Source organism: Haemaphysalis longicornis, unplaced genomic scaffold (assembly GCF_048455015.1).
Source record: "Haemaphysalis longicornis isolate Haplotype H1 unplaced genomic scaffold, Haemaphysalis longicornis Haplotype H1 scaffold_138, whole genome shotgun sequence".
Taxonomy (NCBI): Eukaryota; Metazoa; Arthropoda; class Arachnida; order Ixodida; family Ixodidae; genus Haemaphysalis; species Haemaphysalis longicornis.
Window position 1 is genome coordinate 597,428 of NW_027526243.1, and position 8,540 is coordinate 605,967.

The window sequence follows — 8,540 nt, forward strand, 5'->3', positions numbered from 1 at the left end:
CGCAATCATTATTTGCTGAATAAATAAATAAACTGGAATTTCAACAAGAAAATAGCTTTTTATGCCATCGTCAAATGGTATCTACTCCGACTTGAATTTACGTTCCATAGCCGCTCACTTCACCACGACATCATACCGAAATTTAACGCGGCCTCTTTACAATGGAGATGTGTTCTTTTGGGAAACGTGCACCATATGGAAAGACAAAGTGATCGGGTATACGCCGTGTTTTTCATTCGACGTGTTGGCCGTATCTTTAAGAAGTTCGCGCAGATTTCTTTCATAACTGCCTGAAAACAGCATCCAGAAATGACTTCCCAAATTTCCTTTCCTATTGTTAAAACATTGCGCGCCTTCCTTTGGTAGTAGATTACGGTTGCATTATAAAAAGGTAATCGTGCATAGACAAGGAAAATTTCCAGTTCCATTTTGCTAAGTTTTCACAAGCGACTCGCACTGTTAACTTTCTCTCTAGTGACACCAAATTTTTTGCTTTATGTTTTTATTCGTTAGGTGTAATAGGTGTAATATTTGGTAAATGTTGCCGTGAATGGGTATTCTAGCGATTGCGCGATTACAATGGCCACCTTCGGAAGCCTATTTATGGCCCCTTTAAAGCATGCATGGCCGGGTTGTTTTATGTTGCCGCCTGTATATCCTTAGACAAAAGCAATATCTAGATAAAAGGCTCAAACATTGCCTTGTTGCTGGGTCTTCATAATTGCTCGAAAAAAATTAATTTACTGGAGAAATTTTATATGCAAGCTATTAAATTTCTGTGCATCATATGGGTGTGCGAGCCGTACATGTCGCCAGCTAATTACAATCGTGCGTTTTCCCTTCATATATGTATACATTGCCGCAGTAATTACGGTTGATTTATGAAACGGATTCAAACCCAAAGTTCATGTTCTTTAAATTGCCCCCTTCATGTAAAATTTAGTCACTGTTATAGCCCCTCTGATCAGCGAACTTTCCAACTAGTCCACAACTTGCACCTTTGTTTGAAATAGACAACATGAAGTGGGCTGTTTTATATTTCAACTTTTCCATAGACATTTCACCTACCGTAAAAACCCGCGTATAATACGAACCCGCGTATAATACGAGGTGTAATTCGGGGACAGCAAAATCAGAAAAAAAGTTTTCATCCGCATATAATGCGAGGTAAAGAGCACAGAAAACATTTATTTGCACTGCAGTTACCGTTCAGTCATTGTCTGTTTTCGCTTGCACTGTCTCCCGACGTGCGTGCAGTAATCGTCAGGTTCGCTGCCGCTGTCTCCTGAAGTCGCCTTGTCGGAAATGTCTTCCCTCAGAAAGTGGTCCTCAGTGCCATCAAGGGCGTTCGAGATGCCGAATTTCTTAAAAGAGCGACTGACGAGCTCCTCTGGGATGCTGGCCCACGCAATCGCGATCCAGCCACGAAGCACCGCTGGAGAAACCCGCGTCAGCCATTCGGTAGCTGTCACTTACGGGTCTCCTGACCTCATCCACTCTAGGTAGCAGGACCTGATGCTGTCTTTGAAAGGCTTGTTGATGCAAACGTCTAGCGGTTGCAGCAGGGATGTCATTCCTCCTGGCATGACAATGAGTTCGGTGCGGGGTTCTCGCAACAACTTATTCATGGAATCGGCCAGGTGGCAACGAAAGGCGTCCAACACGAGCACTGACGGGAATCCCCAAAAGTGCTCCAGGCCGCCGACACCACACAGACTTTATCCAGCCAAGCACCAGTTGTTAACATTCTGCACCCACGAATGTTGCCTTCGGTGACGCCGAACTGCCATCCTGCGAAGCAATTCTTGATGGTCTCGGCGCATAAAATAACTTTTCTTTTAATTTTAGCCGAATACTGTTTTCGTGCACCCGACATCGTGATAGACTTGCGGTGAACGTGCCGAGATTCTTCGCGTGGTCAAAACAATAAAAATGGCGCCGGCTGAGAAAAGCAGCAGCCAGCTAACGCCACCGCAAGATGGCGCACCCTCCGCTGAAACCAAAAGTGAAAATTTTTGGCTGAAAACTTTGGGATCCACATATAATACGAGGCACCAATTTGACATAGTCAAATTTGAAAAAAAACCTCGTATTATACGCGGGTTTTTACGGTACCTAGAGCGCCAAAGTCAGAGCACCGTGATATTGTAACATATATGAAACAATAAAACAAAACAAAGACCTAACCCTGGTGTGACACCCATTTTCCAGCCGATACTGCCTGTACAAAAGCTCATTGGCCTATTTCAAGGATATTTTCTCATTATACAAACGAACCTTCCAAGTAACCTGAACATTTTTGCTTTTGTTCCCTTCCAATAGCATTGCACGCACTATCTTCAGATTTTTCCTGGTGTAATTTTTCTTTGTAAGAGGTTCCAATGCATCGGACACTTGTCGCGTTCTGCTTGGCGCGAAACGAAATACAGGGCGCCAGGCGTTCTCGGAAGAAGGCGGGTGCTGGGAATCAGGCACGCCGTCTCGCGCATTCCTTTCTTCCTGCATGCCTTATTCTTTGTTTTCGTCGACGCTCCGTCCCTTCTGTGTGTCGCGAAGGAAGTTTCAGCAGCCGAGCGCTAAGTTGGGGATGGCCGAAAAAAAAAAAGACCGAAAGAAAAGGCTTTCGTTCTTGGTCAGCGTTTTACCCTCCTCTCACACGCGCACACGTGCGCGCCCCTCGCAGAGGGGTCCTCCTCTCCTGCTCCTTTGCGCCTGGCAGCCGGCGTTGGGTTGGGAAGAGTGGACGAAATGCGCGCGCTTTTTGTAGAAACGAGCAGCCATCGCTGCCATCCTGCACAATCAAACGGAATAGAGAAGGAACCATGTCATACGAAATTTTGTTGTGTGGCCGCATGTTACGGCGAATATTTGCGGGCCGGAAAGTTCATAGCAACCGACCAGTGAAGGTAAGCGCTTGATTTTCTGAGCTCGCCTCGTTCTTTCGAATGCAGTTTACTTCGTAAAAGAGCGGGAACAAGACTGCCCTCCTGTTTCTAACTTCTAAGCATATCCTAGCTTTTGTGAATGCGTACGGTTGTAAAAGGGGAACGCGTATTCGCTTAAATTTTATGGAAAGAGTATAATGAGAAATCAGATGGGCGCTCAGTAGTAGATCTTTTGTTATGATGCTGAAATCGAGTGTGTATATGTTCTGCAAGAACCTTGATATGTACGATTGGCTTTTAATTTACTTCTCGCCGCAGCTGCTCACGCACGCGAAAAATACAACTAATAAATTTAACTTTGGTATGTTTAATTTCACGCGAGTTTTGGCGGCACGCTGTAACAGAACACAATTTAGCGTTGCAGGTAAGCCATATGTTATCAGCTGCTTATGCAAATCATCTTACGATGTAAAACAACGCCTGACGTCTTTGTAGTATTCACATATTTTCCATGTGAAAGGCTGGTCTACGTCGGATGCTTATAACTATAAAGAAAATAAATGGCAAATAAAAATAAATAAATAAAATGATCAAGAATAAATAAAAATATGAAAATAAAACAGCTCAAGCCAGTTTTTAGCACATTTTTCGAGAGCAAAAGGTAAAATTAGGCAATCAAGAAAATACACGGTTGTAATTTCATCTAGTTGTACATGTAATATGTTTCCCTTCTTTACAATTGCCTGTTTACTAATTTTTGTTCGTTGCGTTTTTATGTTTATGGGCATTGAGGTAATTATCGTCCTCTTTCAACGAATATTGCCGACGTACCACGTCGTCATCAGTTGGTCGGCTACTCTTGTTAATTGAAAATTCTCTGGCAAGCTGTCTGAAGACTTTTCACTTAATCACTCAATGGCCTGCAAAGAAAGCTGTAAGGTATTTTATATAATTCAGTATTTTGTCCTTTTCTGTTTTCCAGGGATGCTTGAGAAACCAACTCAAGCGATGTGCGTCATAAAGTTGGCACGGGCATTAGAAAAAGTTGAACAAGCAAGACAAAGTGAAAAGTGAAGAGGCCTGTTTTGCTATAATATTCCTTCCTAAAGGTAAGGTTTTCTCCATTAGCTAAAATTTGCTTCACTTCAGTTTTCTGAACCACTTCTATACACTCTGTTTTGTTTCAGAAATACCAGCACCACAACATTGACACACGAATAAGCTCATCTGGCAGCAACCGTCATCCAAACTGCAGGTGAGCTTCTGAGCACCCTGTGTGTTAGAGCAATGCCCTTTTGTTTGTTTTCCAGGAATGGCAGTCAAACCTCATTTGAAGTGCCAGTACAACAAAATCGATGAGGCCATATTGTATGCCAAAAGTCCTGGTGTTCTGAGAGGTGAGACATTGTCTATGCTGTAACAACTTTGCAACTTCTCCTAAACTACAGCTTTTTTTTCATTTCGCAGAAGCGTGGCAGTAACAACCCTATGTTACTGGGTTCATGGCCGTCAAGTATGTCATCAAACTGACTTGTCAAGGCAGAAGAACGAGCAAGCCCAGGAGGAGAAAAACGAAGACAACGGCTGAAACAGCGTACTTGCGAAATTCAATTGCTTTAACACAATACGTATTCGGATCGATTGTTAATGGTAAAATAAAACGCACATGTTATTTCATCTTAAAGAGTGTCAGTGTTGTTATTTACGCTAGCTGGCATGTTCTTTGCTTTAAAATTCTGCCATTTCTTAGTTTGTTATTTTGCCGGACTGCCTTAATTGTGTGTGTTGGTCAGTGTAGGGATCAAATGTATGGACATGCAGCCTAAAATGCCAGTTTATACCTTTCAGGAGTTTATGCGGACGAGGTTTGAAGTGCTCGCTTATCATGCAGTCAACAATCGTCTATCTAGGAAAAAGTTAACTTCTAATATTTTCATCTAGTCATTGTTGCATGTATATTAGATACATGTAATTGTAAGTTACCTGTACATTGCTGCAATATTATCGATTCGTAAGAGAAACATTGCTTGAACGTCATATCAACAGTGCGCGGATGCGACCCTCGTGGGGAAAAAACGTATCTGTAAAGTCGCGGTAACGTTGTAGGAAGCATCGCTTGAACATGATAGCGACGTTTTCTAAATGTTACCCGCACGTTGGAAAAATATAGCTGGAAAGTTACCGCAAAATTGTAGGAATGTTATTGCAACTTCATAAAAACATTGCTTGAACGTTGAAGCAACGTTCTTTGTATGCTAACTGCATGTAAACGTGTGGATCTAAAATTGCTGCAAGATTGTAGCAATGTTATCACAACGTCCGAATGGTACAGGAATATGCTTAAATGTGGTATGCACGTTGCGAAAATGTAGCTGAAAAGTTGCTGCAATGTCATCAGAACACGTCTCATAACGTTGTTCAAATGTGTCCTGCACGTGGCTGAAAGGTTGCTCCAAGAGTGTAACAACGTTGGCGAACGTCAGAAACAACGTTATCCAAACATTAAAACAACACCCTTAAAACGTTGCCCCCATGTTGGAGCAATGCTAATATCATGTTGACGCAATGTTTCTGGGAAACATTGCACTAACGTTAAAAAAAGCGGACATTAGCCACGTTTTGGCAACGTTAAGGGGAAACGTTGTGGAAATGTTCGGGAAACATTCTGTGCTACCAGGGATACGGAAACTCAAAGGACAACAAACACACAGCCTGCCTCTGGTCAGCACAACAGGGGACACACTCGAAGACCAGGCTGACACCCTCGCACAACACTTCCAACACGTGTCCAGTTCAGCACACTACACAAACACTTTCATGAAACACAAACAAACGGCCGAAAAGAAACCTATACTAGATAACAATAGGTCAACATCTTTTTATAACTCAGAGTTTTCACTGCATGAGCTGAGGGCTGCTTTGAGCACGTGTAAACCCTCAGCTCCAGGCCCAGACAACATCACATACACAATGATACAACACCTGCACGCAGACACTCTTCTAACACTCTTACACCTATATAACAAGATATGGCTTTCGGGGCACATTCCAAACTCTTGGAAGAAGGCTATAGTTGTTGCTTTTCTGAAAGAGGGAAAGGACCCGTCGTCCCCCTCAAGCTACCGTCCTATAGCCCTGACGAGCTGCCTGTGCAAGCTCATCGAGAAGGTGGTAAATCGCAGGCTCGTGTACTTCCTCGAGTACAACGGTCTTCTCGAGGGCTGCCAGGCAGGCTTTAGGGTGGGGCGATCTACCAACGATCAACTGGTTGCGTTAGAGTCTTATATCAAAGATGCTTTCCTCCACAAGCAGTACTGTATGACAGTCTTCTTTGATCTTGAAAAGGTGTACGATACTGCTTGGCGGTACGGCATCCTTAGCGACTTGAAGTCCTTTGGCATGTCGGTTAACATGATGAACACGCTTGCCAGTTACCTGTCTGAAAGAACGTTTCGCGTGCGAGTTGGAACTGCACTCTCTAGGGTTCATGTGCAGGAAAACGGTGTGCCACAAGGAGGAGTTTTAAGTTGCACCCTTTTTATTGTAAAAATGAATTCTCTTCGGAAGGCATTGCCACCGTCGATTTCATGTTCAATTTATGTAGACGATGTACAATTATCTTTTAAGTCTTGTAACTTGCCTGTCTGCGAGCGGCAAGTCCAGCTTGTTGTGAACAAGCTTGCCGGCTGGGCGGATAGCAACGGTTTTCAATTTAATCCGGGAAAGTGCACTTGTGTCTTGTTTTCCAAGAGGCGTGGTATCCGGCCGGATCCTGACATTCAACTCCACGGTGTCTCGATTCCTGTCAAAAAGGAACACAAGTTTTTAGGCATAACCTTTGACGAAAAGCTCACATTCATTCCACACGTAAAACAGCTAAAACATAAATGCTTAAAAACAATGAATATCCTGAAGGTTCTCTCGCACATCTCCTTTGGTGCTGACAAACAACTTCTTTTGCGTGTTTTTACCAGCTTGATAGGTTCACGACTGGACTATGGTAGTGTTGTGTATCGGTCAGCCACTAAAACATCCCTCAAAATGCTGGACCCTGTGCTTCATCTAGGGCTCCGCTTGGCGTGTGGCGCCTTCCGGACTAGTCCAGTCTAAAGCCTGTATGTCGAGTGCAACAAATGGAACCTACAACGTCAGCGAGCATACACAGACCTCCTTTATGCTTTTAAAATTTCATCCTAGCCTCACCATCCTTTTAACTCAGTTTTTTATGATACCTCCATGACTGCACTACTCCTAAACCGACCATCGTTCTCTGCGCCCTTCTCTTACAGAGTTAGAGAGGAAGCGTCAGAGCTTGCTGTCTCCTTTTTAGACACCATTCAAAGTTCTGTAAGAGATTACATAGCACCATGGCATCTCCGCCCTGCGTCATGCGACACATCTTTCACACATGTAGAAAAAAACCGAGCTCCCACATGTGCAATTCAGCAGCACTTCTTGTATTTGCAGGAGGAGTATCAGTGTTCGGAGTTTTATACGGATGCCTCTAAGTTTTCCACCTCTGTGTCCTGCGCTGCGCATGGACCCGGCCTTAATGTCACCAAAACTCTGAACAGTTATACTAGCATCTTTACGGCAGAGGCTTATGGTGTACTTCTTGTTGTCAATTATATACTTCAAAACCACATCCCACAATCCATTATCTATACAGATTCCCTCAGTGTTGTGCAGGCACTGTCGTCAACAGTGCCTTCGAAAAACCACGTTGTCAATCTGATTGTCAAGGGTATTATGTCTGTGTATGTACGCAAATTTGAACTGGTTCTTTGCTGGGTCCCTGGCCACTGTGGTATTGCCGGGAACGAAGCAGCGGACCGAATGGCGGCTGCTGGTACACTCTCGAATACAGTAGACATAACCACATTACCCTACACCGACGTGAAACCACACATCAGCCAACAACTTCGCAAAACATGGCAAACACACTGGAGTGAACAAACAGACAACAAGTTACACGTAATATAACCTCAATTGGGACCATACACCACCGACACACGCAATAGATACTCTGAAGTCGCCTTGGCTAGATTACGGATAGGGCACACTCATGCAACGCACTCGCACCTGCTCACTGGATCTCCAAGACCTCTGTGCAGCAGGTGCGGAGAGGCCCTATCCGTGATGCACATTCTCATACAATGTAAGGCACTCGACACTACACGACGCAAACACTTCCCTCAACTACACACACGACATATTCCACCACACCCGTCATACTTCTTAGGAGACGATGCCATGTTTTCTGTTCAACGCACCTTTCAGTTCCTATCAGAAGTTCACTTTTTACAACTCATCTCATACCACCCATAGTTTTACCCCTGGTCCTATACACCAGCCACCTTATTTATTTTTTAACCACTCTTGTTCTTCACCCTGGCCCTTTATACCAGCCGTGCTCATAGCTTTTAACTGATTTTATTTCTTGTTCTCTCCTCATCAAATCATTTTGTGCTTGGCGCTCTTTGCCCATGTCGGCCTTGCGCCAATAAAATCAAACCATCATCATCATAGGTTGATAACGGTATGCTCCATATACATTCCTCCTGATGGTTCACTTTTAAGCTCGGACTTCGAGGCGCTGGTTGACCAGCTGCCCGAACCATGCATCCTGACAGGCGACCTTAATGCTCACAACAC

At 43.9% G+C, this 8,540-nt stretch overlaps 1 long non-coding RNA gene across 1 annotated transcript; it reads left to right on the forward strand.

The window, feature by feature from the left end:
• Positions 1-2,627: 2,627 nt before the first annotated feature.
• On the forward strand, positions 2,628-4,276 carry LOC144164750 (uncharacterized). Its single transcript, XR_013321237.1, has 3 exons — positions 2,628-2,906; positions 3,868-3,994; positions 4,073-4,276. It is a non-coding gene; the product is annotated as an uncharacterized LOC144164750 (long non-coding RNA).
• The last annotated feature ends 4,264 nt before the right edge of the window (positions 4,277-8,540 follow it).